At 41.8% G+C, this 22,365-nt stretch overlaps 1 long non-coding RNA gene across 1 annotated transcript in view; it reads right to left on the reverse strand.

Annotated features, from left to right (window-relative positions):
- Positions 1-384: 384 nt before the first annotated feature.
- Positions 385-22,365, reverse strand: part of LOC128100436 (uncharacterized) — a 415,354-nt gene continuing 393,373 nt past the window's right edge. The window contains exon 6 of the long non-coding RNA XR_008214792.1: positions 385-715. This is a non-coding gene — a long non-coding RNA (uncharacterized LOC128100436). The remainder of the gene's footprint in view (positions 716-22,365) is intronic.

Here is a 22,365-nt window from a genome sequence, read left to right on the forward strand (position 1 = left end):
TGGGGAAGGTGTATCGCAGTCCAGTGGTATTCTCTGGAGCTCTGCTCGGTCAACCTCCACTGTCTAGGGTCCAGGAACAGAGAGAGCACTGGCCCATCTCGATCTCGGGTCTCCAGGGTCCTCCCTTGGCCCCGCCTTGTAGGCATGACAGTTGCCGAAGCCTCAATAGGGGTTGGAACTTCCAGATCAAAGCTGGAATGGCTACCCACTACAGTAATATACTGTTATATCCATAGATTTGTGCCTCCCGATTGTCATCACAGAGGTTTCACCTAGCAACTGATGGAAACAGACCAGAGACCAGCAGCCAAACGTTAGGTAGAGTTCAAAGAATCCTGTGAAAGAGGTGGGAGGAAGGATTGTAGGAACCAGAGGGGTCAAGAATACCACAAGAAAATCTTATATTTTTAAATTTTTTAAGACCCATTCTTTACAGATTACCCATTTGTGGGAAAAGACAAACACCAAGGCAGATTTCACCTTGCCGGACAGTGGCCCTCGTCTTTTCATTCTGTTGACCTTGCCTCTCACTTGGTTCTGCTTCTTTGAGTACACAGATATTCAAGGATGCACACAGTAGCCCCTTCAGTGGCCCATCACCTCTGCCTTCCAGCTCTTTGGTGGGAACCACTCACAGAAGACTTACATAACACAGTATTTGTGAAGCAGAAAGCATTTCAGCATAGCTCCATGTGCAGCAGACAGTTGAACGGCACTAGAAGGAAACAGTAAGTGCTTGTATCAGTTACTTTTAATCGCCGTGATGCAATACCATGACCAAAAGCTACTTACGGAGGAGTTTATTTTGGCTTACGGTTCCAGAAAGATGCTCCATGATGGGAGCACGCCCCTGGAGCAGAAAGCTGGGAGATTACATTATCAAACATAAGAATTAAGCAGAAAGACTGAACTGGAAGTGGGGGAAGGCTATGAACTCTCTCAAAGCCTCCCCTCCCCCAGTGATGTACTTCTTCCAGGAAGGCTATGCCTCCCAAGGGTTCCATAAACTCCCCAAAATTGCTACCAACTAGCGACCAAGTATTCGAGCAACTATGCCCACGGAGGGGGGCATTCATTCTACCACAGAGCTATATTACAATTTTAATTATAATCAGGAAAATCTATTATTTAGTACTATCCCAAGAATAATAGACGTGTGCACCCAGATGGTGTTCTATGCAGCTATTTTTGTAATAGGGAAAGTATAAGCAAGGTAACTGTTGATAAGCAGAGACATTCTTATGTTGAAGGATGATGTCTTGCCGTTAAAATCACACGGGGATCAGTTATACATTCTAACAGGAAAATCTTCAGTATATACACTGTTAGGTGAAAATCAAGCCAAGTAGTTGAGATTTTAATCCCAGCACTCAGGAGGCAGAAGTAGGTAGATCTCTGTGAGCTAAAGGCCAGCCAGGACTACATAGTGAGACTCTATCTCAAACAAACAAAGCAAGTTATCACACATTTAGCATTTGTAGATTCTTAGTTAAAATAGCAGCAAAAGAGATTTATCTCTAATATATATTATATATGATGTTTCAGTCATATGACCTGAACTATCTATCCCCTTCGATCTTTCCCCTAGTTCCATTTAATCTATTCTATCCTAATTTTGCATACAGTCAAATGAGAAAACTAAAGAACAAAGTTGAGAAGGCATTTTGTAAATACACACACACACACACACACACACACACACACACACACACACACACACCATGCAGATCAAGGATTTGAGGAGTTCAATATTCCAGAATGCTCCTTAACTTTTATTTCTTTTTTCTTTTGTTTTGTTTGGGACAAAGTCAATTAACACAGGCTGACCTTAAACTCTATATGCAGCTAAGGGCGACTTTGAACTTCTGATCTTCCTACCTACACCTTCCAAGGCCTGGGTGTGTGCCACAGGTCTGGTTTGCAATGTTTCTTTATGGCCATTTCCAGTTATCCCCATCTGTGACTAACCAGTGGTTCATTTTTCTTGTTTTCAGCCCCGAACATTACCACGCCTATATTTTGAGTTGATACAGATAGAACTGGGCAATGGTCACTTTTCTGTTTATGGGGTCTATCACTCAATACAACACATCTGGGATTCATCCATGCTGCCCCGTGTGCCCATGGACCTTCCTCTTGATCACTGAATACCATCCCATTGGGGAAACATGCTATCATTTGTTTGGTCATTATCCTGTTGATGGACACCTGGGTTGTTTCCAATTTTTTTGCTAAAGCTTCATTAATTTTTGCAAACAATCCACCCCATCTGCTTTGGCCTTTTTCTGTTCCCAATAGCCCCCTCCATACTTCTTCCTCTCCAGACTTTGCCCAAGCTCAAATGTCATTCCTGACCACAGGAAATCTGACTACCACTGTGATCCATTTGCCCCCCTCCAAATAACTTAAACTTAAAGTCAAACTTAACTTTAACTTAAAGCAACACATGGATGTAATTCCAGAACCCACCATTTTCCTGTGACAGAACTTCACAGTCTAGATAGAAGCCTAGAGAAAAGCAAAGATAACATTAAGTATTTCCCTGCATGTATCTCGCTTCCACAATAGTTCTTATGCAATACCGGTTAAATGCATATGCTATTCACTTCATGTAGCCATCATAGGAGGCCAGCAGTGTGGTGATATATACACTTTTATCAATAGCAACATCATTATTTAGATGCCAGCTCTGAGCCAGAGGCTCATACTAGAATTCCCTAAGTGCTTTCATACCTAACTAGCTAGTGTGACATAAGAAACTGCCTCAGTTTGAATGTATACAAAAATCAAACTATTAGTTCTTATTGTTGTTCTGAGTTTAATGAAGACATAGTCCATTGTCCTGTCAGAAACATAGTAATAAATATTATTCATTAGCTCATTTAATTTTTAACAAATTCATTACTTTGCATTTAGTTCTGCAGTTTCCCACCATCAACCATCATCCACTGACCATTCCATAGCATTCCATAGCATTATGACCACATAACAGGCAGTTACTAATTGCTATTTTTTTTTCCTTGATAAGCAAGTGTCATGAGGACTTTGCCTCTTGGTAAGTACCTTATTCTCATCCCTATAAGAATGTCCATTCAGTAGGCTTCCAGTACGTATTTCTAAGTGCACTGATGAGCTTGTATAACACTTGCTTAGCCATGGGTGAGACTGAGACTTAATGCCACCACAAGTTGAAGACCCAAAGTCCATCCTCCTTTCACCCCTCTCCCTGTCTGCCTTAGTGTGGCCAAAAGTGAAGCTCCTTCTGCTCAACAGACCATCGAATGCCTTGAAGTTTAGGAACATTCTTCCTTCTCCTAGGATGACATTCCTCTGCAAGTCAGAGTCCCTCCAACTGAGGAGAAAAGAACCTCAGCTAAAAGTCCTTCCGCTGAGCGCCCAACAGTGTCTGTTTGCCAGAGACGTCATGCTGTAGGCAGCATTTAATTCAGATGAGAAGTGACACCCACATCCTGATGGCTCAGCTGCCAGCAAAAGGCTAGTGACAACTTCCATTACACAGAAGGGTGAGCCAGGTGTCCTAGAAAAACTCCAGCTTCTCAAATCCCGTCTACCTAATTAGATTCTCTCTGCAGAGCTGCTGGGCTCCTTCCTCTGTAGCAAGCCCGAATTCTGCTCTGCAAAAGTGTGATGCTTTGGTGATGCCATTCTGCAATGACAGAGTGGAAGTTGGAGACCAGGGACTAGCAGAGACCAGGTGACAAGAAGGAGAAAGGGGAGAGGATTTGGGAGATGAAAAACTGAGCGTAAAAATCTACCCATCTCCAACTTTAGCAGAACGTGTGTTTGTTTCGATTGTGTGTATGTGAGTGTGCTGTACACACGTGTATGTAGGCATGTTCTTGTCAGGGGGGCTCACTCGTGTGTATGTATACATGCACATGTATACGTTCATGGAAGCCTGAGGCTGATATCTTCCCTAATGCTCTCTACATCATATACTGAAGCAGGGCCTCTTCGTGTACTCACAGCTCTAGCTAACCAGCTTGCTTCAAGGGTCCTGTCTCTATCATGTCCACCTGGCTTTTACATGGGTTCTGGGGGTCCAACCCAGTCCTCACTATTACAGAAATGCTTTGCCACCAAAGCCATCTCCTCAGTCCCTAGGATGCACTCTGGTTAAAGGCAGCAAAGAAAATTTTCTATTTCAGCTCAGGGCTCTAAAAAGAGGTCCCATAATGAAGACAATGCCATGGAAACAGGAAGTCAGAGCAGGAAGCTTGATGATCAAATGTCATCAACACTCCTGGAAACAGAGAGTGAACTGGAAGTGAGGTGAGCCTATGAACCTTCAAAGCACCCCAGCACTACCAGGTACATAATTCCTCTAGCAAGACTCCACTTCCTAAAGGTTCCATGACCTCCTGCAAACAAGAGCACCAACTAGAGACTAAATGTTCAAATACTTGACCCTATGAGAGACATTTCTCACTTGAACCCCAGTAAACATGTTCCTCTTAGATTCTGGAGGCCACTTGGATGTGTATTTAGAGAGTCTTAAATGAAATTATGTTACTAACCCTCGACATCTTGGCTTTCGTTTTCTTCCTGGTTGTCTCAGAGGTGGGAGAGGCACTCCAGGTCTTTCTCCAGTGAAGAAATGGTGATGAGAAACAGTGAGAAAAAAGGAGACTTGAGCTAGTCAAGAGAAAGGTCGGGTTTATTTCAAGTCCCTTGTTACTGATGGCAATAAACTGACATAAAAATGTGTGTGGTGTGTGTGTGTGTGTGTGTGTGTGTGTGTGTGTGTGTGTGCATATATGTGTGACTGTATGCATATGCATGTATATGGGCATATGTGTAAATATATATATATGTATGCAAGTGTCTGTGCATGCATGAGTGTCTGTATGCCTGTGTATCTATGTGTGTGCATGGGTATATATGTATGTACATGGGCACATGTGCATATGCATGTGTGTGTGGTAGAGCAAAACACAAACCACATATATTTAAAAAGTTTCCTTAAGTGTTCAGAGCAGAACAGAGGTTCCCATGGTCAGTATCAAATTCAACACAAGGAAAAAGTCACTAACATTCCCGTGACAGTAACACAAACTCTCTCATACAAACCTAAGCTTTACTCAACAGCTCAGAAAACCTAGCTCCTGGAAAGAACATGCTTTGCATAGGAAGTTTCTTAGGTGACTTCTATAACCCCAAAGAGAATTCAACATTCTGCCAATCACACTAATGGACAAATACATCCTTAGTAAGGACTAATGCCTCAAGGTGGGTAAGTTGGAGAAACTCAGACATCAATCCAATAGGCAGGTGTGTGTTCAAGGATGTTGTAGTACACTCAAGGAGAAGTGGGGCTCCTGCTGGTTAAGAAGGATGCAGACTAGAGTGGTCCCTTCATTGTTAATCACCACTGAGAAGCTGAACTAAAGCATCCCAAGGACATCACATATATTACCATTAAGTGGTATCTTGTGACTCATAAGGCAAAGCTACAGAGTCAAGTAAACCAATTAACTTAAGATAAAAAGAGAGAGGGAGCTGCCATAAGGGACCTAAGTCCTCTCATGGAGGAAGCCTTCCTACAGATTTGGGTTTCAGGGCATTCCATGTGAGGATTGAGGGTAGAAGCAATCAGAGGGCCAGGGCAAAAAAGGAGCAGGGATGACCTCCATATAGAGGACCTGAGTGGTCAAGCTGGTCTGGCAGCTGCAGGAATTGTGGGCCTTGAGCAGGGAAAATAAAAGAGGGAGCTCACTGAAAAGGAACTTTTTGGTTCTGAGAACCTTTCCTGATCCCTCCTGCTCCAAGCAGTAAGTGCCTTGGCCTGTGAGCATTGGAAATGAAGCATGGTTGTGTGAGGAGAAGATGCACCTGAGATTAGGGGTCTAGGTGACAGACCAGCACACATCGTCAGCCCCCATCCCACCATGGTCCTCATCCAAGTTGTCCAATGTGCACATGGGGACCGCAGCACTGCTGAAGCCCAAAATTTGAAGTGGCCTCTGGAGTTGAAGCCCTCTGCCCCTCACTGCCTTTTTCTCCAGCTCACTCTCTCTGCTCACCTTTCATAAGGCTCCTTTGAGAAAGAACAACAGAATCCTGTAGAGCTAGGCATGGTAGCTCACACTTAAAATGCCAGAACTTGGGAAGACCTCGGCAGCAGGAGGATAGCTGTAAATTCCAAGCTATTCTGGGCTAATAGGTAAGACTCTGTCTTAATAACCTGATTAAGTTCAAATACCCTTCCCACAGAATTATGCTGGTTAAAATTAAAGCATATCTGTATTGCCTTCATCCAACACCCTTTAACCTAATGTAAACTGAGTTGAGCTACTGCCTCTTTCAAAGACCACGACATTGTAGAAGTAGAGAGAACTGATAGAAAAAAAGAGGCAGAGAAAAACATCTGAATGCCAAAGCAAATGGATGCTGACTACTTTTGCTAAGATTTCCATTTTTGGGGGAAATGGTGCTTCAAATCTTAACTAAATGATCATAAGTCACGACAGAAGGTCTTCTCTTTCTGACTGAATCAGCATCAAATGTCAGGTTCTTCTCCTGGCACTTAAGCACTGCTAGTCATTAGGGAAGAGAGAGCACACACCCATGCATGTGATAATGATGGATTACCACTTTTAATTGATGCGGTGTCAGTTCAGTATAACAGCTTCCGCTTTTATTCATGGAGCAAGACTGAGCATCCATCATAGTTGCAAGTAGACTACCTCTAAGGTCAGAAGTGTATTGTTCAAAGGAAATGTGCACATGCGCTTCTTGTGGCTAACAGAAGAGAGGAGGGTGTGAGGAAGAACAATATGAGATCAGCACATTCAAGCTGAGATTCCCCTCCCTGCAACTTGTGGGCGGTATTGGCACATGCTGCTGTTCACACACGAAGTGGAGGCTGTGTGTGATTCATGTCACTATAGGTTAGAAAGGGAACTCATGGAGACCTGGCTCTTGGCCACCTAGAAAATTCCAAGAAAGCTTAAGTGTTTCTAATAATCCTCAGTACACACTCATTAGCTTCCTTAAAGAATGCATGGGATTGAAAAGAAGGCAAAAATATCTGTAATTCTGTAACCCCATATCCAAGTCTCCAGGCCCGGGTCCTGGCAGCCCTAACAAACCGTGTTCAGCTGCCTATCCTCAATAGCCCAGCTACAAGAAATAAGTCATGGGGAAAAGCAGAGAAAGAAGGTTCAATCGGCGGAACCACACTGGGAAGAGAAACAAAGAAATCTGGTAATCTCCGGGTCCTTCTTCTGGTTAGGCTTAAACAGAGGGCAAGAAGTATCCATAGGTAAGCAGTTCTGGTCAAGGTGTAGCTAGAGTTTTCCTGCCTGGCCCACTGTCAGGACAAATCTCTCTCACCTGCCAGTCCCACAGCTGCTCAGACCCGACCAAGTAAACACAGAGACTTATATTGGTTACAAACTGTATGGCCATGGCAGGCTTCTTGCTAACTGTTCTTACAGCTTAAATTAATCCATTTCCATTAATCTATACCTTGCCACGTGGCTCGTGGCTTACCGGCATCTTCATATGCTGTTTCTCATCATGGCGGCTGGCAGTGTCTCTGACTCAGCCTTCCACTTCCCAGCTTTATTCTCCTCCTTGTCCCGCCTACACTTCCTGCCTAGCCAATGGCCAATCAGTGTTTTATTTATTGACTAATCAGCAACACATTTGACATACAGACCATCCCACAGCATCAAGGTGTGACCCTCCCCATCACATGGCATGATTGGGCTAGCTCCAGTCTCTCCTGGGTCGTCCTCAAAAACATATAAAACAATGTTTTCTGAAGGCAAATTCCTTCTCTTGCTTGCACAAGTTCCAGAACTTTCCTTCTCAAGAGCATGAGATTCCTGGGGAAATTTCAGTTCTTTGGGAACCATTGTCTTAATAGTCTGATGACCAAAGGGAGAGGCACAGATGTCTCTTTAGATCTTTACACTAGCCAAGATGGTCACATGCTGCCTTAGTTAGGGTTTCTATTGCTGTAAAGAGACACCATTACCATGGCAGCTCTTACAAGGAAAACATTTAATTGGGGTGGCTTTCTTACACTTTCAGAGGTTCAGTCCATTATCATCATGGCTAGGAGCATGGTGGCATACAGGAAGACATGGTGCTGGCTACATCTTGATCCGAAGGCAACAGAAAGTGGACTGAGGCACTGGGCATGGCATGGGCATGTATGAGACCTCAAAACCTACTCCCGCAATGACATACTTCCTCTGACAAGGCCATACTTACTCCAACAAAGCCTTGCCTCCTACTGCCACTCCCTATGAGCTTATGGGAGCCAATTACATTCAAACTACCACACCTACCTATATCTTCTAATAGCATTTCAAAGACAAATTTATAAAAAATTCAAATGATATGGAAAAGAAAACTAGTGACACTAAATGTACTTCCCCACATTTTGAATTCCCCAGGCTACAGTCACCAAGAAAACAGGACCACATGACTCAGTCAAGATAATTCTTTATCATTGCACTTGTTAGTTCTTGTCAACTTGACACAAACTAGAGTCATTTCGGAAGGACTTCTTCCCACTGATTGGACTTCTTCCCATTGATTGAGAAGATGCCTGTGTAAAACTGGCCTGTAGGCAAGTAAGCAGGACACATTCTTGATTAATGATCGGAGAGGGCCCAGTCCATTGTAGGGGGGGTGCCACCCCTGGGAAGGTGGTCCTAAGAGGTTTAAGAAAGCACTGAGCAGGCCATGTGGAGCTGGCCAGTAAACAGCACTCCTCCAAGGCCCTTGCTTCAGTTCCTGCTCCAACTACCCTTCATCCCCCACGGACTCGGAGCTGAAATAAACCCTCTACTCCCCAAATTACTTTTGGTAATGGTGTTCATCACAACAATAGAAAGCAAATTAGGACATCCCTATACCAGTAAATATTCATTTATAAATAAGCATTCATATTTACATAACAGATTTTGGTGTGAAATGTTTCCTAATCCTTGTTACTGCACTTAATAACAAACACTAAAGATGTCTCAACACCAGCCATGCTGACCTCCTTCAACATCTCAGTATGGGAGCTAATCCGTGCACAGCAGGTAGATCTTCAAAGGCATTTAAGGACATTCTTTAAAGATCGATGCTTGGTTTCTTGTCTTTCTTTGTTTTCATAAGCGCAGATCTCCTGTATTTCCAGTTCAAATAATTTGGCCTACTTTTCCAAGGGTGCAAGAAACTAAAACTGGCTAGTCCAAGAGCACTGCTATTTCCCTTAAAAAAGAAAGAATTTATACTCGTTTAATACCAATACTATGAAATTTAAGAATTTCTCCAATATAATAAGTGACAAAGAATAACTATCTTTAACTACAATATCTTTAGAAGTATATACTCATATTTCTTCATCGGTAGGTTTAAAATTTAAATTTTATAAGCTTTCCTATCAAAATTTGCCCGTAAAAACATCACATTTTATGCTAAGTGCGTAAAAATATATTTGATAGTGTATAAAGTAAATCTTCAATAGAAGTGCAGTTTCTAGTCCAAGTGACTGTCCTAACTGTACAGAAGTGCACTGCAATGTCTGAACTTTGGGTCTGATGAATTCATTGTTTTTATTTAGTCATAATGCATTTAATATGCTGTATCATTTGTTCATTATATTATGATTTTAGCTAATATGTTATTTATCATATGTGTCCTGCTAAGAATTTTGATACTATTACAACAGTTAGTAAATAAAATAGGCTATATAGTTGTTCTTTGAATTTTCACCTATTTGTCCTGTTATATATATACAATGTTCTGAATTCCTATGTGAGTACATTTGTTATTATTTCATTTAAAGTTGATGAAGCCTGAGTCTAATTCGGTATGAGCTATAAGTTCAGCCACTCTTAATTTTAACATTTTGTAGATTATTTTTTGATGAAATTTTATTTAGCTGAAATTTTATGGTGCATGCAAAGCAAGGTGAAAATCCAGCTTTTAAAAACTATGTCTAGGGCCTGGAGAGATGGCTGAGTGGTGAAGAATGCTTACCACTCTTGAAGAAGGCCCAGTCTGATTCCTAGCACCCACAAGGGTGGCTCACACCTACCTGGAACATCAGTTCCAGGGGATTCAACACCCTCTTCAGGCTTCCAAGGGCAATTGCACATTTGTAGTTTATATTCTCTCTCTCTCTCTCTCTCTCTCTCTCTCTCTCTCTCTCTCTCTCTCTCTCTCTCTCTCTCACACACACACACACACACACACACACAAAAAAAAAATTTACTCTCAGAAAATTCATAACTTCCAAGTAATAAAATTGAGCAATGATAATTTGCCTGCAAATACAATGGCTTTCTATTCACTTTAAATGTGTGGTATATGTATGATGTGAACTTTTGCAAAATTTCATGTTTTCCTTATATAAATACATTTATTACTTATTAACAGCATATAAAACACTATACACACTGGTTAAGTATACAATTTATGTTCATTTTATTTTCCTTTTCTATGCTTGTTATGCATACACATGAATTTTCTTAAGACTATTTTATAAAAATTGCAGAGATAATCACATGTTCTGTTCTCTTAAGACACATGAGCATGATTAATTATATTTATTAATATGTTCCTTCTCTTGGATGCAATTGTAGGCAGCAAAAACCAACAATGATTTTAAGCAAAAAATATGTTCAAGGCAAGGATGTTGGCTCCATCTCTGACTTCCTGGCACTCAGAGCACCCGGATAGACCTGAGTCAACAACAGCTGCTCCCTCAGCCGCTACAGGACAGAGAATGGGGGAACCCCTAATTACACTTCAGGCTCTAGAACCATAACACCTGAGCAGGTGGAGGGGGTGGCTTTGAGCCAGGAAGTTGCCTCCACATGAATGACTTCAGGTCAAGTTTGGATAAGAACTCTTATTACGGAACTGGGGAGACAGATCAATTATTACTGTGCTGGCCACTCAGGCATAAGGATCTGGGTTTGATCCCCAGACCACCTGTGTGCTGTTTCGTTTTCTGTCAACTTGACACAAACGAGGGTCACCTGGGGAGCAGGAACTTCAACTGAGAAAATGCCTTCCTCCGCCTGGCCTGAGGGCAAGTCTATGGAACATTTTCTTGAATAATGATTAATGTGGGTGGGTCCAGCCGAGTGTGGGCGGTATGAGATCCTGGGCTATATAAAAAAGGTATGAATGTGAGCCTGAGGGCAAGCCAGTAAGCGATGTTCCTCCACAGTTTCTGCTCCAGTTCCTGCCTCTAGGTTCCCTCCTGGAGTTCCTGCCCTGACTTCCATTCCTGATGCAATGTAAGTTGTAAGATGAAACCAGCCCTTTCCTCTCCAGCTTGCTTTGGCCATTGTGCTCTTCACAGCAAACAAGAGCAGTTTGTTTGCACCCTTGTAGTCCCAGGGCTGGGTGAGTATAAGGCACATTTCCAGTGCTCACTGGCCAGACATTATGTTCTGATCAATGACATACAATTGGAAGTTAAATATAGACGTGCCTAAGTAAGCAGGCCCCTGTCCCATAGAATGATGCTGCCAACATTTAAGGTGGATCTTCCCATCTCAACCCAATCTAGAAACTTCCTCACAGACACTCTCAGTGGTTTGTCTCCTAGATCACTCTATTATCATATCAAGTTGTCAATAAAGATTTACCATTACAGGATAAAATGTGAGAAAACATATGTGAAAATTCAATAGACAAAAATTACCACAGTTGAGGGAGCCATGATGCATGCTGAGGACAATTTGAACACATGCATAGCAGAAGTCTTAAGAGAGAAAGGGTTGGAAGAAATTAGAGCTGGTTGAACTCCCCACTGTAAGAAGAGAGATTGACAGTAGCTCTGTCCCAACTTTGCTATACTCTGCACCGTGGCAAATGTACCAACACTTCTGCCCTAGTTAGCTTTAGCTGTCAACTTGACACCGCCTAGAGTCACCTGAGAAGGGAGTCTCAACTGAGAGATTTCCCACACCATCTTGGCTTATAGGAATGTCTGGAGAAGGGCTGGTTGTTAACTGATATAGAAGGGTCCAACCCACTGTGGGCAGCACCATTCCCTGGAAGGTAGCCCTGAATTACAGAAGAAAGGTAGCTGAGGATAAACCACCTGGCAGTTATCTAGGAGTCAGCATCCTCCAGTGTTTCTGCCACACCTCCTTGACTCTAAGTGAGTCCCTTGGTCAAAAGTGATGCTCTGTAGAACAGCAAGCAGGTTGCCTTCAAGTCCCTGCACTGACTTTGCGCCTCAATGCCTCTCAATGGTGTACTGTCACCAAGAATGGTAAGCCAAATAAACCATTTCCTCCCCTAAGTTGCTTCTGGTCATGTTATTTGTCACAGTAACAGAATAAAAACAGACAACCTTCACCTAAGAGCTGTTGAATCAAGATCTGGAAGCTTTAATATTTAATATAAAAAGTGGACATTGGGAGAATGACCACAGGAGTCTCCACAGGGGAATCTAATTCTGTGTCTTACAGGATCTTGGATCTCTCAGTGATGATAGAGAGCTAAAACTGTTATTGGCACCACTAACCACCTGAGGAAAAGAAATGTAGAAAAATGATCTTCCCATGCTCCTCCAGGTTACAATGCATAGAAATTATATCAATCAAAACCTCATACTGACTTGAAATCACTTTTCACAGGAACTATTCTTTCAAGGATAGACCATTTAATTATACATCCCCTTTTAATTATACATGCTTTTGCACAGGTTCACATAGCACCTGGGGTTAATTTTCAAAATTTTCTATTTAATTATGAGTATTTTCCTCCTCAAAATACTTCTGTGAATCCCCATGGTTTTTTTTATGACAAACTTCAAGATATTTTGCAAGGTTTATACATTCCCTGTAGAGCCTTTCTGTGCCTTTTCAGCCTTGTTGCTTGAGTTTTCTCTCCAAATCATTTTTCTACAAATACAGAAGCAACAACAACAACAAAAAGATTAGAGGAGAGAGCACCTTTAGCTGAAACAGGAGTGTGTATGGGTTAGTACACACCGATGAGAGAAAATCACGAAGCAAGAATACACAAAACTTGGTAAGTAGTCCGTGAAAGCTTCAGATACTATCACTTGCATTAATAGGCAGAGAATCTACAACAGGATGAAGAGCAAGAGAGGAAAGTGTAGAGCTGTAGGTAGAGTTTTCCTGCCTGGCCCACAGTCAGGACAAATCTCTCTCACCTGCCAGTCCCACAGCCTTTCAAACCCAACCAAGTAAACACAGAGGCTTATTTTGCTTACAAACTGTATGGCCGTGGCAGGCTTCTTGCTAACTGTTCTTACAGCTTAAATTAACCCATTTCTATTAATCTATACCTTGCCACGTGGCTCGTGGCTTACCGGTATCTTCACATGCTGTTTCTCATCGTGGCAGCTGGCAGTGTCTCTCTGACTCAGCCTTCCACTTCCCAGCTTTATTCTCCTCCTTGTCCCGCCTACACTTCCTGCCTAGCCAACGGCCAATCAGTGTTTTATTTATTGACTAATTAGCAACACATTTGCCATACAGAACATCCCACAGCAGATACTATCACTTGCATTAATAGGCAGAGAATCTACAACAGGATGAAGAGCAAGAGAGGAAAGTGTAGAGCCCTGATTCTTGAGCTTGGCTAAACACTGGAGTGAGCAGGAAAACCCAGATCCTAGCTTCTAATGCAGGTTCCACATGATCTCCAGGCTCCTAGATGCACTCCACTTTGTGAGCCTTTGCTTTAGAGAAATTGGCAAAGAAGTGTCGGAGAGGAAGTTTCGTTTATACACCAGTAGGTTTATAATACACAGAATGTGGGGAAGAGAGTGTGAGGTTGGTGGCTTAAGGTGAGACTGTGTGTACAAGTATCATATAAAGCAGTTAAGGTCTACAGCAAGGTGGTGGCAAGGAATGGAGTGAAGTGGAGATTGTTTGTCTAGACAAAGCTTAAATTGTGTATGGTTAATTGAAAGATTTATAAAAAGATGTCAAGTTAGTCTAAGGTAATTCCAAACAAGAGTGATATTACCTCATACCACCCACAAGTATGAATGTATGGCTGTTTATTATGAGACGTGGAAATTTTCCCAGAGCATGACACAAAATGATGAGCTATAGGCTATGCTATGATATAGACCATGTTATTAGGGGAAAACCTTTTGTCGTTTTCTAACTACATTTACCTGTTCAAGTGATAGACATTTTGTGTACATCCATTCATTTTGATTTACCATCCAGGCTGTGAGCTATCTGGTAGTTTCATGTTAACTTGTGAACTTCCTTTAAAAGCGTTCAGTTTTGCTGGGCAGTGGTGGCGCACACCTTTAATCCCAGCACTCAGGAGGCAGAGCCAGGTGGATCTCTGTGAGTTCGAGGCCAGCCTGGTCTACAAAGCAAGTTCCAAGATAGGCTCCAAAGCTACACAGAGAAACCCTATCTCAGAAAAAACAAAACAAGAAAAGGTCAGTTTTAAATGTCAGAGACCTTCCTTATAATCAGACAGAATGACTAATTTAATCAAAGCCACAGATGCCAGAAAATGATTGCAAAGACTGTGTTGCCCACCTTCCATCCTTTACATCAAATGTCTTCTACTCTCTCTTTTTTTCTTGTCAAGGCCAGTCTCCTTTTCCCCACAAAACCTCTCTGATTCTGTCCATCCTAGATCAGAGTCACCCTCCAAAACCCCACAGTGCCCAGCTTGTACCACTTGTGTTCCACAAGTTATAGGATAATGGCTGAGTCTAAGTTTGCATCCCTCTTACAGTTAGCATGTTCCCCAGTAGAGCTCTCTACCCCGGCCTCAGAAAGCGACTTTACAGTTTTCATGAAATGTTCAGACAATCAGTGTTGAAATGAACACAACTTCACTTTTCCAAACAAACAATTTAAAGCCATGGCAGCATTCATTCTATGGTTTGATTGATTGATCCAAATATACTTGATTATAAAGACAATGGCAGCTTTCTAAGAAGTGCAATTTTCAGTGTGAGAAAATTACATTGAATGAATTTCAACAATTAGCACTTATTTTCTGTTCACAATGTTAATTTAGATTATTGAAGGAGGAAATTATTATATTCCATGTTAAGTTGGGTTTCTGCAAAGGGTGAAGCTCTTTGTCCAGTCAGTGTCCCATTGTGTGTTTGGAAATCCAAATATTATTACATCTCTCATCCTCTGATGTACATTTGAGACTGTTGAATAAACTATAGAATTAGATAGAATGTCAAAATGTTCCAGGGACAAGCACATGTTTTGTAGCTGTGACCTAGTCTGTATGGTTATTTTCACTTTGTTCAAGGAGCAAAATATTTTTGAGACATTAATATAATGCTTTGTCCAAGGCCTACTTTTGACTCACAGAGCATCATTATATTTGATCCATCTTAGGGGCATTTTTATAATCCAAGTGCCCGAGAGAATACACCTTCTGGAAGGATTTCAGAAAATAGTAATGACTGTCTTCCTTATTTTTAATTAACCACAGTTAACTAGATAAAGAAAACTACTCCTTCTAATATGTTAAAGAGTTTCTTTGTCAATATAGCCCACACAAAAGCTGAGATGAAATTCAGTGGTAGACTGCTTGCCTAGAATGCAAAATGCCCTGAGGTCCATCCCTAGCATCACAAACATACACAGAGACAGAAAAAAACATACATATACACAGAGGGGAAAAAAAGGCAGACAGGTAGATACACACACACACACACACACACACACACACACACACACACATCAAACATGGAACTTCTGAGTTTTTGTTTGTTTGTTTCCACTTATAAAATAGATGTACTGGATTGGAGAGAGGGATCAACAGTTAAGAGCACTGGCTGCTCTTCCAGAGGACCCAGGTTCAATTCCCAGCACCACATGGCAGCTCACAACTGTCTGTATCTGCTGCTTACAGAGGATTCAAGACCTTTTTTGGCCCCTATAAGCACTGAGCTCACATGGTACACAGACATACATGCAACACAATACCCATATGCATAAAATAAGTAAACTAATAAAAATGTAAAAATATGTACTAGTGGGATTGGCAGGAGCCATGTGACTTCTTCAGGGGACAAGGCCTGAGAATAGCATGACTGGCTCTCCTTGTGACAAGATGCTGGAGAGCCTGACCCACTTGGCAAGAACCTGTGGACAGGTCGCTGCATGATTCTGTGCATGACGCTGGGAGTGTGTGTGTGCTGCTTGCTCTCCTTGCTTTCACCATGCTAGCCATACTGCTGGCCTGAATGAGTGAGTCACAGTAGGTCATGAAGTTTAATATTACATATTTGCATAAGTGTCCTGGAAAGAATGGTTTTAACCATAAGACTTCTGAAGTAAAGTTACTAAATAGATGACATCAAGAGTTAATGGAAACATTCAAGGAACAAGGAATGAAGTAGAATCATATAAACCCACAGTACCCTCATTTCTAATAACTGTGCCAACATCCCAAGAAGTTAAGGGAGATGGACTTAAGGACAAGGGACAGACAGTGCCAACTATTAAGAGTAAGTTTCCAAGTTATGTTGCCTACAGGATAAATGGAAAACTGTGGTATTTCAGAGGAGGAGAGAAATACAAAATGTAGAATGGATTGATCCACCTTTGGCTGGTGAGTTGATCATGAGAACCCAGACCTTACCAGATGTAAATATTAACCACAAGAGACAAACTATTTCTTGCCCTGTATGATGCTATAACTGCATGTATGCCAACTAGGCACATTGCTCTACCTGTATGTGTGCCTAGTTAGAAAAGTTCCTTTGTATCTTGCAAGGCTGCTTATGCTTCTAACAGTAGAGATATAGATCAAAAATGGTAATGGCTCCTAGTTGGAGAGTTGGGAGAGAAAAGGGGGAAGAAGCAAGGAACAAACTGGCAATTATTGTAACCATGTTTAGAAACTCAAGGAAGCAAACTGTAAAACTGTTCATGCAAACAATCAAAACTGTATAAATAAAAAATGTCCAGGCTATCTGGGGCCACTTGTTTGAACAACAGGTGGTTACAGTCTCTTCTTGGCACCAACTTCACATATCCATCCCAGGTCATCGAACGCATCCAGAGCAAAGCTTCCAGCATGGGATGTCATAGGACACGCATTAAGTAAGATGATACATGCAGCGCATGCCAGACTAGAACAGATCAGATCACTTAGAGGAGATTCAAAGGTTGTTAAACTGACAAAAAACAAAATGTAAAGGAAGAGGTAAGTCTGAACTTAAGAGGAAGACTGATGCTAGTGTGTGCCACCCATGGAAGTGATCCCTGCTCTGTGTAGTGAGAATCTCCATAGTGGTGCTTTAGAGAAGCTCATCACAAAGTACCTGAGAGATGAAGAGGTGAGGTGGACACTGGGTCCCGCAGATTCTGCACTTGCTACTCCAGGTTCTCCAGGAAGTGAACAGCAACATGAGATTTTCTAACATCAGCAACAGTCTGGACACCATGCATCAGGTGCTTGGACAATAAGCATGGTTGGAGGAAACAACCAAACCTGTCAGTTTTTATATCTTCTATGATTTATTTTAGTGTGGTCATGTTTTCTAGCTTTCAACATCTAAGCCATTCACATTTTTTGTAGCATTTGTGCTTAAGTACCCAATATTTGTGATGTCATTGTAAACAATACTATTCGGATTTGAATTACATTATGAATTTCTAGTGCACATAATACCATCTTTACATGGGTATTACATCTTGCAATATTTCTGCATTTATCCATTTCATTATAGTTCTTCTGTGTATTCTGTTGGGTTCTCTACATAGGCATCATGTTATATGCAAATAAAGACAGTTGGAGGGCAAGTGAGACATTTCAGTGTGTCAAAGTGCTTGCATTGAAAGCCTGATGCCTTGAGTTTGATTTCTGGAATTCATGATGGAAGGAGAGAAGTGACTCCTAAAATTTTTCTTCCAACCTCCACACCAGCACAATGCCATCTTGGCCCACACTCATACACATACTGTGGCAGAATCCATTCCTCTGAATTGAAACAGTACCTCCAGAAGGGCTTAGGGTGGGGAGGGTCATGAAACTCAAGAATAAACAAACTTCACATGGCTAGAAAAGCTGAAATTTGTATGATTGAGAAGGCCCCTCCCCCAGGTTACTGTAAGCTCCCCCCTAAAGAACTCATTAGTTCACCAAGTTGGACTTTGGTAGAATTATTATCTATGGGTTCACTATCTGGAGTAAGTAGGTATGTGTTTCGTTTGTGTTCTGTCTCCTCAGGAAATTTTCACACATCATACACACACACACACACACACACAGGAGAAATACAATAATAATACAATTTAGAGTTTTCTTTATTACTTCCTCATTATGGCACCTTTTGTTCTTCATTTTCTTTTATTAAAGAGTGACAGTACATCACACTGGTTAGGATCTGTAGTATAATATTGAATAAGAATCTTGAGAGCAGATGGCCTTGTCTTGAACCTGCCCTTGGGGGAAATTTTGTGTTTTGCACTATGAAGTACAATGATAGATGTGAATTTTTGAAGGTATCTTCTTCATATTGAGGGAAGTTTCCTCATATTTTTGACTTGCTGAGAATTACTATTTTGTTCCTTGCGATCACTTCTTCAATTGCTTAATATTTAGAAACTTGAAAATACATATTTTGTCATTTGTTGGTTGTTTTGCACAAAATAGTAAATCTAATCTTTGTTATTCTGTTGACCAAATTTGTTATTCTTGACCAAAATCAGAAATCTAAAACTGCTCTTCAAAACTGAGCAAACTAACACAGAATTTAACTGTAACTGGATTTGGTTATATCTACTATGGCACCCATTGCTTTTACTGAAACCCAGGAGTTTCAAGTCTCCAAGCAAGGGTGGTTGCCAAGATGAGAGCGGTTACTTGTAGATCCTTCCAAGAAGCCACCGGGCCCTTCTCTTTGTTTCTGTGACCTTGGAGAACTCTTTCCCTTTCAGCTTTCAGTGTGACATTAAAGGAGAATGTGTAAAGAGAGTAGCTCCTGAACATTAATCATCTAGCACATTCTGTGTCATGAAGTAGTTTCCCTTGTACAAGTAGAAAGAAGAAACTAGAATTGTTTGGGCATGATTCCTATAATCCCAGCATTAGCAGAAACAGGAGGATCTGGAGTTGGAGCCTAGCCTGGACTATGTAGTAAGAAGCACTGCCTCCAAAAGAATGAAAACTTTATAGATACATGTATGTTCATGAGTTTATAGGTGCACATGTCTACAGGAGAGTGTGGAGACCAGAGGTCAGCTTCAGAGGTCGCTCCTCAGGATAACTTCCATCTCATTTTCTGAGGGTTAAAAGGAGTTAATGAAGTAGAAGAGTTTCCACTAGACTCTTCCAGACTCTCTGGAAAGTTTGGCTCCACAACACTTAGATTATGGCTAACATGCTTCTTAGGTATAATATTCAAACTCTCCCTATATATCTCTCTCTGTCTCTGTCTCTGTCTCTCTCTTCCTCTCTCTCTCTGTCTCATTTTTCTTTGTCAAATTCTATCACTAGCCAAATTCCCCAACCAGAAATCTCACCCCACTGGTCAACTACTGCTCCCACACCTAGGAAAATTTGATAAGACACAGGAGGCCAGAGTCTAGTTTTGGACAAGAATCTTCCTGATAAATGGCCTCTGTGTTGAGTTAGGTCTTCTTATGACCCACATGTGATTTCATTGTGTTTAGAGCTGAAGATGGCTTGATCTCCTCAGGGTGTCCATAGGACAGTCAGAAGGAATGTATGCAAATAAATTACAATGTGAGTACAATTATGAGAAACAGTGCTGTGGTAATAACAGAAATATATCACTTTCTGTCTCTCAGGCACTTTTATATCTGCACATATGTTACCTGACCGACTCTTTGCACAGTCCAGCCATGAGGTATAGACTATTATCTCTACTTCTCTAGTAAGTAGAGCTGCGGAAATGGCTCAGTTAATTAAACATTTAGTAAAGCATTTGTTGTGACAGCAAGAGGACCCGAGTTCCATACCCAGAACCTATATTTAAAAAAAAAAAACAGTCATGGTGGTGTACCTGAAATCCCAGGGCAAAGAAGGCAGAGGTAAGTGGATCCCTGGGACTTGATGGTCAGGCAGCCTAGCCTACTTGTTGAGTTTCAGGCCATTAGGAGACTGTTGCTCTCTACACATTGTCCACTTGTGGGTCTCTGTGTTAATTCCCACTACTGCAAGAAGAAGCTTCTCTGACATGGGTTGAGCAAGTCACTGGTCTGTAAGTATAGTGATGTGCCATTATATGGGATGTCTTCATCAACCTCCTCCTCTCAAAGCTCAGAGATCTATGCAGAAGAGGAGGCAGAAGAAGAAGATCCTAGGAACCACCTGTAATGGATGACTCCAAGGACAGAGTATCTTTCAGGACTAACAGCCTGGTGCACACATGAACTCACAGAGACTATAGCAGCATGCACAGGACCTGAATAGTCTCAAGCGAGGTGGGGTCCCAGCACTGCGAGGGAGAAGTGGACACAAGGTTCCAACTCTGACTATGCAATTATTACCTGTGGGCGAAGGGAAGTCAGTTTTCTCCAAGACTTCCTAGCTAGGTAGGAGTAGTTGTCCAACACAAGACAAACTCAATGGTATTTTTGTGGACTTTTTGTTTAATTTTACTTTGTTTTGGCATTTATTTTGTTCATCTTATTAGTCTTTTTCCTGTTTGTTTTGATTTTCATTTTCATGTTTTTGAGATATTTTTCTTGCTTTTTTTGAAAAGAGGGGGGAAGGAGAAGAGAAAGAGAGAGAGAATAAAGTTGGGTAGGAATGTAGGGAGGATATGGAAGGAGTTGGAAGAATGGAAAAATATGATCAAAATATCCTGTATGAAAAAAAAATTAATAAAACAAAGGGAGGCTCTGTGTCAAAAGCTAAAGTGGAAATCATCCAGAGGAACAATAGCTGAAGTGAGCCTCTGGCCTTTACACTTACCTGAAAACACCTATGCACTTGCAAACACAGGAAAACACACACACACACACACACACACACACACACACACACACACACACACACACACATGCACAGGACAGGACTGACCTCCTCCCTGACAGGAGAGATTGTCCCACTTCAGTGGTCCCTCCCACAGCAGCGACAGCTGTGGCACCGGAGCTGCTGTGCTGTTCAAATGTAAGGGAAGAATGCCTCAAAAAGACTACTGCAAAGTAGGGGGAGGAGCAAAAGTCAGGGAAGCTGCGAGGTGCTCCCCCCCCCCCCCCCACTCCTTGACAAATGAAAGAGGCCATGATTTTTCCTAACAGTTAAAAAAAAAAATGTCCCTGTAATGAAGAACTTGGTTAGCTTGACTTTTCTTGCTTAAATGACAGGTCAAAACCTTTCCATTCTAGCTAATGGCTGCAGATTCAGCCAGCCCAGGGTTTCCAGGAGGGATAATGATGAGGTGCTGGGCTCGGTCTGCCTGAGGCACTGCCTGCAGGTTTTAACTGCCAGGCCATCATTTAATAACTGGGACGGCAGGGGCATTTCAGTTATTTTTAGCCTGCCATCTTGACGCATTGTAAACCTTTTAAGCCAGAGAAGTTTTCTTAAGTGCTACAGCACTCTGAAAACAAGAAGAAAGCCTGGTGTTGGGGGCGTCCAAGAGATGAGTGGACAGGCTGTTCCCAGCAGACAGGTGAACTCTGACCCACATGAGGGCAATAGATAATTAGAACTTGGGGATCTTTTACAAAAGGTGAAAGTGGAGTGTCAGCCAAGTGCTGTTTAACTTCCCGTAATCTTTGCAGATTTTAATGAGAGGACAGGAAGAGGAGGAGGATGGAAAGGCTTGCAGGTAGATAGGGAGATCTGTGGTGAGGGCTTGTGTCTCTGAGTTCTTCCTGATTAATCCTTTCATGTCTTCCTTCTCTTGGGTTGGCAGAGGTGAGGCCAAATATTGATGATATTCACTGATTTCGCCTCCAATTTTTACAGAACAATAAGCAAAGGACTGTTCAGAGCATAGAATGCAAGTGATTTCTGGAATAGTCTGGGGTAACTAGGGAGACACAGTCTATAAAGAACACTTACTAAATTTGGGGGAGGAGGTTGTGATAGCTCAGCAATTAGGCACTCGCCACATAAACATCAGGACAGGAGTTCAGATGCCCAGAATTCCAGGTGAATGACAGGTGTGGTTAGCAGCACACCTGTAATCCCAGCCTTGCAGGCGAGATCAGGAAATCCCTAGAGCAAGATCTCTGAGTTTGACTGACATTCTGTCTCAGTGAATAAAGTGGAAGGTCAATCAGGGATGATTTCCCAGCATTAGTATAGGACCTCCACATGCATGTGCATACTCGTGCACATGCACTCATACATAAGTAAAAACGTGCATGCACACACACATGCACAAACACATACGAATATGCATACAACACACAT

The sequence above is a fragment of the Peromyscus californicus genome, unplaced genomic scaffold, assembly GCF_007827085.1.
Source record: "Peromyscus californicus insignis strain IS unplaced genomic scaffold, ASM782708v3 Scaffold_11__1_contigs__length_118956290, whole genome shotgun sequence".
NCBI classification, from domain to species: Eukaryota; Metazoa; Chordata; class Mammalia; order Rodentia; family Cricetidae; genus Peromyscus; species Peromyscus californicus.